At 38.3% G+C, this 16,318-nt stretch overlaps 1 protein-coding gene across 18 annotated transcripts in view; it reads right to left on the bottom strand.

Annotated features, from left to right (window-relative positions):
* The window catches only part of LOC105473041 (uncharacterized), a 419,449-nt gene that overhangs the window by 53,353 nt on the left and 349,778 nt on the right, over positions 1 to 16,318 (bottom strand). The window lies entirely within an intron of this gene.

Here is a 16,318-nt window from a genome sequence, read left to right as displayed (position 1 = left end):
GAGAAAAGAATAGGAGAAATTTGTTCTGAGAATACAAATATGTTTGCACATTGGGAATGTCTGACTGATAACAATTGTGAAGAAGAAAAAATGGGTCTTTACAGAGGTACTGATGTCAGAGATGGGAAATAGTACAGTGTTCATTGATTTTCCATCTTTATTTAATAGGTTCTTCTGTCCTCAGGTGAGATCATACACCAGTAACTGTTGATTGAAGAATAATTCTGGATTTCAAATACATCCAAATTCAAAGTATTGATTGGTATCTGTGATGTGGAAGCTTCAGATTCCTTTATTCCTTTTTCAATATCCCCTACTCTGTAAACTACCTCAAAATTAATGATATTTGTGGATAATCAGTATTACTTTCAGACCTAAAGGATTTATGTTCTTTAAATTAGCTTTAAGATTCAGACTTAAATGTACTTTTTTTCCATTTAAAAATTAACAGTTTAACCTAGTTATATGGGAAGATACTCATATATACTCAGGGTTGATATGGATTAGGGCTCAGATCTCACTGGCATTGAAAAAGCATCTTCAGCACTGCTTCTATACCCAGTCACATTGCTCAGTTAAGCATAATTTTAATAAAATTAATAATATACATAGGAAGAAAGTTAGTCATTCCCTCTATGGGAAACCAACATGTAGAAAAGGAGAAAGCTGACATCTATATCCTACTACTTTTCTGCTTCCACCTACTATTTTACATAGCTTTGTTTTCACAGGTTTTGTGGAAGTTGTGGTGATTAATTAAGATATTATATTTGTTAAGATAATTGACTCAATAAAATGATGTAAACCCATCTATAGTCCCTTTGTTAGCTCATGTTCACACTGCTATAAAGACGTACCTGAGACTGGGTAATTTATAAAGAAAGACATTTAATTGACTCTCAGTTCTGCATGGCTAGGGAGGCCTCAGGAAACTTACAATCATGGCATAAGTGGAAGAGGCACGTTTTATATGGCATCAGGCAAGAGAAAGTGAGTGTGCCAGTGCAGGCAAAACTGCCATTTGTAAAACCTTTGAATCTCATGAGAATTCACTCACTATCACGAGAACAGCATGGGGGAAACAATCATAATCTAATCACTTCCCACCAGGTCTCTCTCTAAACACCTGGGAGTTACAATTCAAGATGAGATTTGGGTGGGGACACAAAGCCTAACCATATCAATCCCTAATCTCAACTAGCCATTTGTATAGGTTCTACATGACCATAAATTTAGTAGAGCAAGGCAAAGCTACATATATTCTTCTATTTCATTACTTCTTTAGAAAACACATTATCTGCTTTCAAAGACCATTTGCAGAAACCCTTTTTACCCTTGGCTCAGGTTTTCCCCTATTAGTTTAGGATGCTTGAGGGATTCAGCTCTGTGGAGGCTTCAGCTACAAGTGAAATCTAGGGCAGTTTGGTTAGTATAGTCAATTGATAGTTAAAAGGACTATACCCTTTTAATTAACTAGTTTCTGCCTCAAATTATTGATAAAAATAGGGGCTAAAGTAAAAAGCAATCAGGTCAGAAGTTTCAGTGGGCAAGAATGGTTGCCATGAGGTTAAAACCCTTCCTTCTCTAAGTTGTCTTCTGTAAGCACACTGTGGATAGCAAATGTTCTTCTGATCAATCACCTCTCAAAGAAAAGTCCACATATTTAGGTTCCCAATTCCAGACATTCTTTCTTCAATGTCTTCAGAAGTTGATTCTGGTACCAAACCAAAAAGATTGTGGGTTCAAACTACTAGGAAGTAATTAGGCGTTGATGGACTGTACCGTCTGCTGGCTTTATGGAGGATGAAGGCCTTGGAGCTGAGATCTTAGATCCAAAATTCAGTATGGCAGACCACCCACAAAATCAGTCTTCTGACAACCCTCAGGAAAATGCCTACTGCAAGAGACCATGAGCCAAGGAGCATAGTTTTCTTTAACAGAAAATCTTTTTTCTCTCTCTCCAAACACATCCACACACACAGACAAATACATACACCCCACAAGGATATATAATTTATAATCCCTGTCTTTAATAATCTCCCAAATATAACCAAACAAATACAACACAATTTGTTTATAACATTGGCTTCAGGAAAAATAAGCCGCATCATGGAGGAAAAGGCACGAATCTAAGAGAAAGATACCAGAGAGAGTAAGAAAGCTCTTCTGTTCTCAAGAAGCTTATTGTGCAATGATGAAGGTAATACTTTTCATGCAGTGATAAAGGTAATATGTATACAGTCCAAGATGGAATTAAAATAATCACTCTAAAGGAAGTACAAAGTGTTAAAAAGACTCAAAGGCTTTAAAGTGTTAAAAAGACTCAAAGGATGAGATATGTCTATTTGGATTTGTCATCCTTAGAAATACAACATATATAATTTAACCCTCAAGCACATCAAGGCACTTAAAATACAATTTTATTAAGTTAATAACAACATTTATTTTCTATATCTATATAATGTCATTCATAAATTCTTTTATTAACATACAATATTACTATACTTTCTATGTATTGCATGTCCTGGTGTATGTGGCATATGTTAGGCATTTTATTTTTTATTAGGTGTTAAATTATATTTGAATAAATGAATGAAGTGCTGAAAATAGAATGGACAACCAAAGAACTGGCTGATTCCACAGCCCTTGCTCTTTTTACCGGAACATTTTACCTTTCTAAATTAGTAGTTTCAACCCTGGCTGCACACTGGAATTATCGAGGGAACTAGAAAAAGTACTAATCCTTGGGTACCATGTTCTAAAATTCTGATTTAAGTGGTCTGGTGTATGGCCTGGGCATTAGAATTCTTAAAAATTTCTCAAGTGATTTTAATGTGCAGTCAAAGTTGAAAAATCATTGATCTAAATATATTCTCTCTCTCTCTCTCTTTTTTTTTTTTTTTTTTTGAGACAGCGTCTCACTCTGTTGCTCAGGCTGGAGTGCAGTATGCAGTGGTGTGATCACAGCTCATTGCAGCCTTGTCCTCCCTGGGCTCAGATAATCCTCCCACCTCAGTCTCCTGAGTAGAAGGGACCAGAGGTGAGCTCCACCACACCCAGCTATTTTTTAATTTTTTTGTAGAGACAGGCTTTTACCATGTTGTCAGCCTGGTCTCAAACTCCTGACCTCAAGAGATCTGCCCACCTCAGCCTCCCAAAGTCCTGGGACTACAGGTGTGAGCCAGCATGCCTGGTCTAAATATACTCTTTCGAGATAAAAATACAGAAGCTCTTGTTTTCTAGATAAGAGCTTTAACAACTGGTTGAGCACAGTGGCTCATGCCTATAATCCTAGCATTTTGGGAGGCCGAGGTGAGCAAATCACTTGAGGTCAGGGGTTTGAAACCAACCTGGCCAACATGGTGAAACCCCGAGTCTACTAAAAATACAAAAACTGGCCAGGTGTGACACGTGCCTGTAATCCCAGCTACTTGGGAGTCTGAGGCAGGAGAATTGCTTGAACCCAGGAGGAGGAGGTTGCAGCGAGCTGAGATGGCACCACTGCACTACAGTCTGGGTGACAGAGTGAGACTCCATCTCAAAAGAAAAAAAAAAAAAAAGAGCTTTAACAATTGAAACAAGAAACACACATTTTTAGCAGTGTTTTATGATGAATCTATACCACCCACATATAATTAAACACTTTTAAGCATCAGGGCTTTGTAAAACAAGGGGTAAGTGGTACAGCTAGAATGTTAAGAAGGTAATACTTCACCCAAGGTAGAGATATATTCTGGTGAATAGAATCTGCATTCGCTAATTATAATTATATGGCTTTCTGTATGAAGATGCATGTGGTAATTAGGCACAAGGAGGACTTTCTATTATTTGTTTTAAGAACCTTCCAAATTATCTTAAACACTGCATTTGTTAGATTGGAAAAAGTCTCATCTATATTTAAGGGTCCTCTGTGCATGCCTGAGTCTAATCTAGAAGTTTCTGGTAGACCTATCCGTAGTTACTTTCTTTTATCCACTGCAGCACATTCGGATAAAATGTGTAGTAGAAGATTTATTGTCCAGCCTACAAAAAAGCCACATGAAAGGAGAGAAAATCTGAGATCTGTAATGTGGTCACTGCCAACTCAGCCAAAACTAACTCTTTGATATCTTTATGTTCTTAACATCTGCATTTTGCTCAGTCTCCAGTGTAGTAGGAGAGGTAATAGGGGAGACAGATGAGGAAAAATGGAGGAAAAACAGCCCTCCAAAAACACTATTATAAATTATTATAATGCATCTTCATTAATCATGTTCAGCTATGGTTTCAATTATTTATTTTTCAGTGGAGGTTTCAGTGTGAGTGAGTGAGGCTTTCTTTCAAGCTGCTTTATGATTCTTTAAAAATCTAGGGGTGGAAAAAATTCTTAGACTTTAGTACTGAGATCCTAATTGAAGCCTGATTCCTACTGAAGCCAAGAAAAGGAGGAAGCATAGAGGGAATCTCATCTTGGAACCTACAAATTCCTTTTAATTGATAAATAGGAACAGGTCATTGGATTCCCTCAACAAACTAACTCAGCTCTGTTTTTTTCCTCACATTTTAGAAATGACAATTATTCTATGATATACAAATGGCTTAAAACAAACTCTTCAGTAGAATTCTACTTCAGTGGTAGAAATATCATCTTCCTAGATTGTCTAAACCAGAGTTCTTATACAGTAAAGCTGCTTATTCTAGCATCAGTGCAAAGATCTCTTCAGTTTTCATGATTTTGCACCAGACTTCAACTTCTAGTCACAACATGACTTAAATAGTTTGAAAATGAGCCCTCTCTCCTATGCCAACTGAGGGTGGCCTTTTCTGGAAGCCCACAAAAGATGGAATGTCTGAGATCCTGAAGGTTTCTCTCTGGAGTTTTAAGACAGTCCACACTCCTCAAAGATGGTGCCAAATTCACCAAACTTTTCATAAGTCTGACTCAAATTATATACCCTGCACAGGGCTAATCACCAAGCCAAACTCATCTGGTTCAAAAGTATAATTTCATTTGCAAAGCTGGCTGCATCTGGCAAAGGAAACAGTGGAACTGGGCACTGATGCTCAGCATGTGAGAACAGAAGCTGGGACAGGCACAGGATTTGCAGGAAAGGAGCCTGAACTGGGCCTGGAGGTCTAGAAAGGCTAACAGGAGGGGGGCCAAGTAATAGGCGGTAAAGGTGACACAAGTTTTTAATAAAATTGTTTGTTTTCTTCAAGTTTGAGAAAGCTGAACAGTCAAATAATAACTAATGCTATGAGCACCCAAATACCTCACCATTATTGTAAAATGAAGTTCTGTTTTAAGCAGTGAGCCTAAAAAAGAAAAATAACATGGCCATGACTCTGGAGACATGGCCTTGGAAATGAGGGGGGGTGTGTGTGTGTGTGAGAGTGTGTGTACGTGTGTGTGTGTGAGTGTGTGTACGTGTGTGTGTGCGTTGGGGGGATAGTCTCTGTTCAATCTCTGGGTGGTAGCATTCAAAAGAGACCTAGTGGGTTTGGGATAGTGGGGTCCTGACATTCTATTACATCTGGTGACCACATGTTCCTTTCATATCTTGGGATATGAATGAGAGCAACAGATTTTTCTATCTCTACTTATTGAACATGTTGTATTTATAAAATTCACATTGCTTATAACATTGTCCACATATATATACACACACAGACATACACACACACACACAGACACACACACACCTCAAACCCTTGTACCTTGAGGTATGCTAGCATTTAGGCTAACGCCTCCTTTTCTTTTTTCTTCTCGTCATCATAATCTTAGCCATTGGCTTAGTGCAGAGGAAGGTGATGGAATTGGGAAGTTAAAAAGCAAGGGCTACATTTTTTTAAAGGCCATCAGTCATGAAGGCAGAAAATCAGGAATCAGTGGAAAATAATAACATAGGAAATGGTCAGAATAAGCAAAAATACCCATAAAACTTGGACAAGACTAAAATCATGTATGTTAAATAAGGATATCATTACATTGTCATACTAGGTGTGAGAAAAAAATGAAAAATATCACAATAGTCCTGATCAATGATGGAAGGGGTAATAAAAGCATTTATTCAACAAATACTTTTGAGACTGTAGTCCCTATTCTTGAGGCATTTGAATTAGTCATATAATGAGATTTGCATAAGTTAAAATTTCACCAATAGTAGAGATAATTAGCCATAAACAAAAAAATTATGCTGAACACAGCAATCAGTCAAGTGCTGTGATAGCTGGGCGAAAGTGATTTATATTGAGAGAATGGTCAGTGGAAATTTTATGGAGGTTTAGATTTAGATTTAACCATGAAGGATTAGTGAGATAGTGAGATTGTACAAGATAGAAAGGAGAAAGATCATTTGACCCTAGGATAATTTGAACATTAAAAAGGAAGTGAAATTCACATGGAGGATTTGAAGAATATAAAATAGATCACCCTGGTTAACAAGTAAAAGATGTTTATGGAAAAACCAAGAGTGATGTTGGGAAGATATATGAGGAAACAGGTTGTAAGGAACTCAAGCACCATGTCAAGGAGTTTGAACATTACCCTACAGGTGAGGAGAGTCCCTTGAAAAGTTGAAAATGGAAAATAACTCTACATAATTACAGCATTATTTTAGGAAAGCTAATTTAATGGTATAAAACAGAATGAAGAAAGAAGAAGAGGGACCAGACATAGGAACATCATTCAATGAACATGTTTTTGGATGCCTTCTCAGTGCAAATAATTGTGAAAGATATTATGGATATGTAGATGAATAAAACATCACCAATTCCCAGGAAAGCCTTGTAGTGTCATGGAGGAAATATACAAATAAATTTTAAAAATGTACACATAAAAAAATCTATGGAGCACTTTGGGAGGCTGATGCAGGTGGATTACCTGAGGTCAGGAGTTCCAGATCAGCCTGGCCAACATGGCAAAACCCCATCTCTACTAAAAGTACAAAAATTAGCTGGTGGTGGCATGCACCTGGAGTCCCAGCTACACGGAAGGCTGAGGCAGAAGAATCACTTGAACCTGGGAGGTGGAGGTTGCACTGAGCTGAGATTGTGCCACTGCACTTCAGCCTGGGGTGAAAGCAAGACTTTGTCTCAAAAAAAAAAAAAAAAAAAGAAACCATAGCGGGGAAATCACTTGATCTGAGTTTGAAAGATCAACAGATATTCTCTAGGATGAAGAAGATCAATGCAATAGCATGAACAATCATTCACAGATAGAAAGAAAAGGAATATTGAGGCAATTCAACTTTAAAGACCGTAGCATGTAATCTATGTTGAAGGGTCAAAGGTAATAAGGCTAGAGAAACAAATAAAATGTAAGATGTAGTGAAAAGTTCAAACTGTATTGAAGGCAATGAAGATCCAGCAAATAAAGTAAAGGAGTAATATAAGATAAGCAATTTAAAAACTCTCTCAAGCAGTGTGAAGTGGTTTAATTACAAACATGTAATTTGATAGAGTCCAGTTAGTAGATTATTGAAATAGTTCAGAAATTATAAGGAATAAAACTAAGGCAGTCACATGGGAATGGAAATACAGGAATGGACTCAATTGGTATTTAGGAGATAGAAACAACAGAATTTAGTGACTGATTAGGTGTGGTTAGAAGAGGGAAAGCAAAAGGAGATGACTTAAAGATTCCTGGCCTAAGCAACTGGGTGGATGATGGAGAGGAAGGACAGCCTTGGGAAATGGGGTGGGGAGCTGAAAAGAGAGTTCAATTTGGGACATGTTATGTTTCAGGTATCTGTGAGTCAACCAAGAAGAAGAAGGCAGTTGTAAATATTGTCTGGAGCCCAGGAGAGAGGGTTGGACAGGCTCTGTGAGTCATCAGCATATAGGTGATCATTGAAGCTAGGGAGTAAATGAGATCATCTATGGAAAGAATAAAGTATGAGAATAAAATAACAGCTTAATCATAGGGGACATTGGACATAAAGACCTAAAGTTAGAAAGAAATCAGAAGAATAATTTTTTTAAAAAAGAAAAGAAAAATAAGTAAGAGGAAAAGAAAAATAAGTAAGAGGAAAACCAAAAGAGGGAGTATTAGAAAAACAACAGAAATTCCGCTAGAGGTAGGTGGGGGTAGGGGTGCATTAACAGTAACAGATATTGAAGAAAATTCAAGTATGGTGATGCCTAGGACTGCTCAAAAGCATTGGAAATTTGACCTTCTCTGGGAACCTTGGCAAGAGCAGCTTCAGTGATGTTGTCGAGAGAGTACCTGTTCTTCAGTGAATTAACAAGTAGATTGGAAATAAAACAGTAGAAATATCTATTCTTTGACTTGCTCTCTTAGGAATACTATTTGGGGGAGAAATGGGAAGCAATTACTGGAGGAGAATAAAGGGTAGAGGGAGAGAAAACAACAACAACAATAAAAACACTTTGGGAGGCCAAGCTGATCACCTGAGCCAGGAGTTTGAGACCAGCCTGGCCAATATGGTGAAACCCCATCTCTACTAAAAATACAAAAAAATTAGCTGGGCATGGTGGCGGGCGCCTGTAATTCCAGCTGCTCTGGAGGCTGCGACAGGAGAATCACTTGAACCCAGGAGGTGGAGGTTGCAGTGAGCCAAGATCGCACCACTGCATTCCAGCCTGGGCAACAAGAGCGAAACTCCGTCTCAAAACAAACAAACAAAAAGAATGTATTTACCAGGTCGTTTAAGGACTTCTCTGCATTGGTTATTCTAGTTAGCCATTCGTCAAATCTTTCTTCAAGGGTTTTAGTTTCTTTGCGCTGGGTTCGTAATTCTTCCTTTAGCTCAGAGAAGTTTGATTGTCTGAAGTCTTCTCTCAGCTTGTCAAAGTCATTCTCCATCCAGCTTTGTTCCGTTGCTGGTGAGGAGCTGCGTTCCTTTGGAGGGGGAGAGGCGCTCTGATTTACAGAATTTCCAGCTTCTGTACTGCTTTTTCCCCATCTTTGTGGTTTTATCTACCTTTGGTCTTTGATGATGGTGATGTACAGATGGGGTTTTGGTGAGGATGTCCTTTCTGTTTGTTAGTTTTCCTTCTAACAGTCAGGACCCTCAGCTGCAGGTCTATGGGAGTTTGCTCGAGGTCCACTCCAGACCCTGTTTGCCTGGGTATCAGCAGCGGAGGCTGCAGAAGTGTGAATATTGCTTCTGCACAGCAAAAGAAACTACTATCAGAGTGGACAGGAAACCTACAGAATGGGAGAAAATTTTTGCAATCTACTCATCTGACAAAGGGCTAATATCCAGAACCTACAAAGAACACAAATAAATTTACAAGAAAAAAACAACCCCATCAAAAAGTGGGCAAAGGATATGAACAGACATTTCTCAAAAGAAGACTTGTATGCAGCCAACAGACACATGAAAAAATGCTCATCATCACTAGCCATCTGAGAAATGCAAATCAAAACCACAATGAGATACCATCTCACACCAGTTAGAATGGTGATCATTAAAAAGTCAGGAGACAACAGGTGCTGGAGAGGATGTGGGGAAATAGGAACACTTTTACACTTGCTGGGACTGTAAACTAGTTCAACCATTGTGGAAGACTGTGGTGATTCCTCAAGGATCTAGAATTAGAAATACCATTTGACCCAGCCATCCCATTACTGGGTATATACCCAAAGGATTATAAATCATGCTGCTATAAAGACACATGCACACGTATGTTTATTACAGTACTATTCACAATAGCAAAGACTTGGAACCAACCCAAATGTCCATCAATGACAGACTGGATTAAGAAAATGTGGCACATATACACCATGGAATATTATGCAGCCATAAAAAAAGGATGAGTTCATGTCCTTTGTAGGGACATGGATGCAGCTGGAAACCATCATTCTCAGCAAACTATTGCAAGAACAGAAAATCAAATACTGCATGTTCTCACTCATAGGTGGGAACTGAACAATGAGATCACTTGGACACAGGAAGGGGAACATCACACACTGGGCCCTGTTGTGGGATGGGGGTAGGGGGAAGGGATAGCATTAGGAGATATATCTAATGTAAATGATGAGTTAATGGGTGCAGCACACCAACATGGCACATGTATACATATGTAACAAACCTGCACATTGTACACATGTACCCTAGAACTTAAAGTACAATAAAAAAGAAAACAAAAGATTTTTAAAAAATGTATTTACTGGCTGGGGTAATAAATAAGTAGAGAGGCAGCAGGAATAAGCAGTATATGGTAGGGTTACAAATGAATAGTAAAAAGGGGCTCCTGATTTGAGATCATCTGAGAATTTTATGTACGAACTTTGAAGGTAAAAATAAACTAAAAATTGAGGGAATCATGACATAACGAGAACTTTCTCTAAGAGGGAGGAAACCAAGTCACTTCCTGAGAGTGACAGTGGCGAGAGGAGGAAGGGAAGTTGGTGAATACGGCTCAGCCAGTGGAACGGCCAGTGTTGGAAATGGGGGCACGGTGAGTTGTAAGTAAAAGGATTTCTGAGTAGTATAGATTTGTATTTCAGAAAATATAAATTTGTAATAGGGCCAGGATACCTGCGTTTCCCCACCAATACTTGGCAGTCTAGGTATAGCAGTGAAGAAGGTAGGTGTTTTGTTTGATCCAGATTTGAGGGTTGATGAAGCAAGCAGGCTAAAAAGATGAAGGGATTCAGAGTACGGGGAAGAAAGTGGAAATGAGATGTACTGTAGTGTCTGAACAGTCTCAGCTAATGAATCCACTTGACGGAGGCAGGAATAAGAGAGACACAGAGCTAAGCTAAGGTATACAACCTCTAATCATTTCTGAACTTTTACTCACTAAATACCCTTTCACCTCTGCCCCATCTTTAACATAGCAATTCTGCTTCCAGCAATTTACCCAGCAATTTAAATATTCCCATACATATGCAAAGCATATTCCCTGCAGCATTGTCTATATTGGCAAAATATTGGAAACGACATGAATTTTCATCAACAGAAATCTGGTAAATAAATTACAGCACAATGAAATAACTGAATACTAAGCAGCAATTAAATGAAATGAGGCAGGTTTACATAAACAAATAAGCAGTAACTCCAAGATACATTAGGTGAAAAAGCAAGATGCAAAGGGGTGTATATTGTGTGCCACCATTTGTATAAAATTAAAGTACATATACATCATATACATATATATATATGCATAATATCTCTGGAAGGATAGATAAAGTTTGGATATGGTAATTGCCTCTGGAGAAGGGGCTAGACGGCTAGAGGTAGTGGTGAAGAAGAAAAATTTACTTTTACCTTTATATATATATATAAAATTTACTTTTACCTTTATATATATATAAAAAAATAAAATTTACTTTTACCTTTATACACACACACACACACATATATATATTTATTTCAGTTTTTTACTATGGAAACGTGATTACCTGGACAAAAAAGAGAAAAGAAATGTATCTGCTATCATTATATGCTGTAGCCAATGGTGGTGAGTGCCAGTGAGGCAGCCTCAATCAATGACACACATAAATGCACTTGTGCTTGCTTTTATCTGAGTCCTGAACTAGTTTTTTAGTTATATTAGATAAAATGAGGCATTTTAGTATATGCAATATTTTTTATGTCCTGAACCAGCAAGACCTTTAGCTAGGGTTCAGAAAAACATGGGACTGCTTCTGATAACAGTGGCATGTAGAAAAGACATTCAAGTTGGAAGCTGAAAGAGCTTTCTGGAGAAACACACACCCACCTTCTCCAGAGCTTAAGGAATAGAATGAGTTTATAAATGTTTGGGAGGAATTCTACTGAAACTTAAATACAATGTTTTAAGTGATTTCTTGTTTATTAGGATATCATATGGCTTAAGAAAAAACTTTTGATTTAAACATTTTTGAGGGTATACATAGCTATGTGGAAATGCACCTTGTAAGCAGCAGAAACTATTAGCACTTTTCTCTATTTACAGCCAGCCAGAGACAGTCGTGGGCTGCTCTGGGTATAGATAGCATCTACGTTTCAACCTTATTTCTGAAGAGACATACGCAAGACTCTGTAACCTATATGTTGTCGAATCAGTCTGTACAAAATCTGGAGTCGTATTATTTGGTGGGATAACCCAAGAAGTCTGTGCAAAGCTGTATGATACAGGCCATAAGATAGAGGCAACATAAGTATACTTGATGATATCCTGAGAAAAAGTGTAACGTACTACACAAGCAGCTTTTGTAATGCCCATGTCTGGTACGTAGTCAGCACTCAAAACTAACAGTAATTACTGCCAAAGCCCACATTGTTTTTTGTGCTGATTTATATTGTGGTTGGGGTGGGGGTGCAAGGAGGAGAAAGAGAGAGAAAAAACTAGAGAGCAAGAGAGAGGATAAATTTTTATACCAAATATTGGTCTCCAGCGTTCTCTTCTCTGGCTTATTGGAAATGAGATCATTTTGGACTATTTCAGCAGGATCTATAGCCAGGCTTGCCATGAGTGCACCTGTGCTTGGGTTGCCAGCTCAGAAGGTGAGTTGTGGGTTCAAAGAGAAACACAAACAGCGCTACTTTTCCTGTTTACAGTAAGTACTCCTATGAGTCTATCACTACACCTAAGATTTCTACTGACTAAGATGTCATGTCCCCCACTTTTATTACCTGGAGAGCCATACATCCTTCCAAGTTTTATTTAAGCGTCCTTTCTACAGTGATTCTCCTGATTGCCCAGCCTTCATTCGCTGTGTTGCTACAACTCTTTGTTCACACAGCTATGATAGCACTTCTTGCGGAATGCTATAGTGATCATTCTATGACTAAGTGTATAAGATGACGACTACCTGCTTTGCCACTGTACTACTGAATTTTATGAGGGCAGGCATCTCGTCTTTCCATCTTTGAATCCCCAACAGATGACAGTGACTCGGGGGCTCACAATCTCTCCCAGCCTTAGTTTCCTCATGTGTAATGCAGAAGGAATAATTTCAGTCTTTAAGGATTGCCGTAAGGATTAAAAATAATACACACACAGTGTCAAGAAGAGATGAAAACCAACAGGGACTCAAGACCAAGAAAACACTGAGTAGCCATATTCTAATTGGAATTGTTATATTTTGTCAGCCGGGTTTTGGAGCAGAGACAGAAGTTCTGCAGAGAGAAGAATGAATCAGACATGCAGTAAGAAGCAGAGATGGGAGATGGTGTGAGGTCATGCGTGGGTCTCCCTACAGCTTTGCAATTCCAAGTTCCAGTTTTCCTGAGGCCCAGCTGCATTCTTTGGCTTTAAAATAAATGGGCTTAAAGTATACAATGCTCAAGAAAGAACAGCTTCGGAAGAGGAGAATAGAGAGTAGCAAATTGGGAAGAACTGATATCAGTAAGATTTACGTTGCACCTTTTGGATGCTTTGGGATGATTTGCTATGAGATCCCCAAAGTTTCCTTGAAACATTTCCAGGAGCATAAAACATGCTGATGCTGTCCACAGTCTATATGGTACTTGGTATATAAATATATGCAGACTTGCCAACCAGATTGCAGGCTCTTGGAGAGGAGAAATTATATTCTCTTCCTTTCCATTTGCCATAGAGCCTAGCCTACTGTTAAGCACATAATTGATACCCAGTAACTAATCAATACTTGTTAAATGAATGAATCCAATTTTTTTGAGACAGGGTCTTGCTCTGTTGCCCAGGCTGGAATGCAGTGGTGTGATCTTGGCTCACTACATTTTCTTTCTGCCTCCCAGTCTCAAGCAATCCTCCCACCTTAGCTTCCCTAATAGCTGAGACTATAGGTGCATGCCACCACACTCAGCTAGGCTTTTTGTTTGTTTGTTTGTTTTTTAGATATGAGTTCTCCCTGTATTGCCAAGGCTGCTTTCAAACTCCTGGACTCAAGTGGTCCTCCTACTTCGGTCTCCCAAAGTGCTGGGATAACTGGTGTGAGCCACTGTGCCCGGCTAGATTCTTTTATAAGGTACACAAAAAGGGATCCAGAAAGCAATGAATCAATAATAGATGCTTAAGCCTCTTCTCAATCTATATACTCTTTTGGTATGATTCAGTAATACTCAGAGTTTCAGCCACTAGATAGGTATGGATGGTGTTCACATCCTCATTTCCAGCCCAGGCCTATACTATGGACTCTGGACTCTCATTCCCAACCGCCTGCAGTAGCTGGATATAATGACCTACAGGCATCTCTGTCTCAGGGTCATCAAACACTGATCTTCAGACACCTCCAAATATCATGTTCTCCAAACCTGCCCCTCTGCCTACATTCTTAGTCTCAGAATATGGGCACCAGCACTTACTATGCAGTCTGCCTAGCTGGAAAACTGTGGGTCATTCTTCCTTCCTTCATTTCCTTCCCTCTGCAGACTAAGGAGAGCAACGTGGTGCATATGAAAAGCATAGGCTTAAAAGTCTCACAGGCCTGGAATTTGGCTCAGTCACTTAGTTTTGACCTTGAAAACATTACTGCCTTGTGGCTCATTATCTTTGTTTGTAAAATGAGATTATTAATGCCTATCTTAGAGGGATGTTTAATAACTAGACATAATGTATATAGCACTGCAGACTCCAACTGTCATTTAGTGTCCTGGATATGACTTTACTGTTTCCCAGAGTACACAATGGTTGGTTTATTTTTAAGTCCACACCAATCTCTAAGCAAGTTGAAGAGACGGTATTACTTTTATCTAATACTTTGAATTTAACGAAATGGCATTGTTTATCCTAAAAGCTCTGAATCTACATGTCAAAAAAAATAGAATAAAAGACACAGGAAACAGTGGCATGGATAAATAAGAATCTATCTTATTAGATTTCATCTATATAGTTTATATATATTTTGGATGCTTATTTCTCAAAAGCATTTGCAAAAAGGTAAAAGATATTATAAGAAGAGAAGAATATGCTACACTTCTTGGAGTAGAAGAAGACTATAAAATACCGTGATGAACAATCTAAAAGACATCCTTTAGACAATCAAAAACACAGTTAATATGGAATGTTTGGTCTGGCTAGCTGGGGGGACAGGATGGTGGGGCAAGGCACAGCCAAGAATTGCATTTCAGTGACTCACTGCTCCTACAAAAACGGTGGCTTCTGAGAAATACAATTTAGAAGAAAATATCTATAATAAAATGTGAGGTGCCATACCAAAAATAACATAACATTCACTTAGAGGGGGAAACCCTCAATTAATTGCCCTTAGAAAACAGAACCTTCTCAGACATCACTGAGAATCTACCTGAAGATCTCAGGAAGTTTATGTGAGCTCGTTTGTTCATTATTGGTTCATTCATTCACTCATTCAACAAGTATTTTTTAAGTGCCTGCTCTAAGCCAAGGTTGGGATATGTATGGTGGGGAACAAAGCAGGTACAGTTCCTGTACTCGGGGGGGTTACAGTGTAAGAGGAAAGGCAGGCAATTAACTAAGCAAAAACAATAAAATGTGATATATTCTCTACTGAGCATTATTCTAGTGCTGTGGGAACAGGAAGAATACTTAACCAATCTGGGGTTATAAGTGAAGAAGAAGTAAAAAGATGATCAGGTAATAGGAACATTATATTCTAAAACTTGAAGGTAAGAAATGGAGAAACATCCCAAAAAGGAAAACCTTAAAGTTCCAGTTGAAACACCTATAGATTTGGCTGCTGAGAAGGGTGGAAGTCCGGTTATGAAAGATTTAATTTTTTAAAAATGGACTGAATTGAGGTGTAATTTATGTTCAATAATGCACACCCTTAAGGTCAAATAAATTTTGAAAAATGTTTCCATATGTAACTTGCAACCCAATCAAAGTATGGAACATTTCCACCTCCTGATGAAATTTGTTAGTGCCTCTTTGTGGTCATCTCCCCTCCATCCCCCGCACCCCCTGAGACAGGTAGAAATTGCTCTGCTTCCTTTCACTATAGATTAGTTTTACTTGTTCTAGAATTTAATATAAACCGATTTTTCTAAGTATAACATCTATGTGATTCCTTCATGCTGTTGGGTATCTCAGTAGCTTATTCTTTTTATTGCTGAGTAGAATTTGATTATATAATATACTCTAATTTGTTTATCCAATCATTCATTTACTAGAACCCACCCTTATTTGGGTTGATTTTAGCTGCTATCAATAAAGCTCCTACAAACATCCATGTACCAGCCTTTTTTATAGACATAAGTTGTTAGTTCTCTGGAGTAAATACCTAAGAGTGGAATCACTGGGTCACATAAGTACGTTTGACTTTATAAGAAACTGGCAAACTGTTTTTGAAACGTGGTCACTCTATTTTACACCTTACTGTAAATGTATGAGAGCTCCTGTTTCTCCACATTCTTGTTAACATTTTATATTACTGGTCATTTTAATTTTAGTCATTCCAGTAGGTGTGTGGTGGTATTTCATT

This window comes from Macaca nemestrina, chromosome 6, assembly GCF_043159975.1.
Source record: "Macaca nemestrina isolate mMacNem1 chromosome 6, mMacNem.hap1, whole genome shotgun sequence".
NCBI lineage: Eukaryota > Metazoa > Chordata > Mammalia > Primates > Cercopithecidae > Macaca > Macaca nemestrina.
This window is presented reverse-complemented; position numbering and strand designations above follow the sequence as displayed.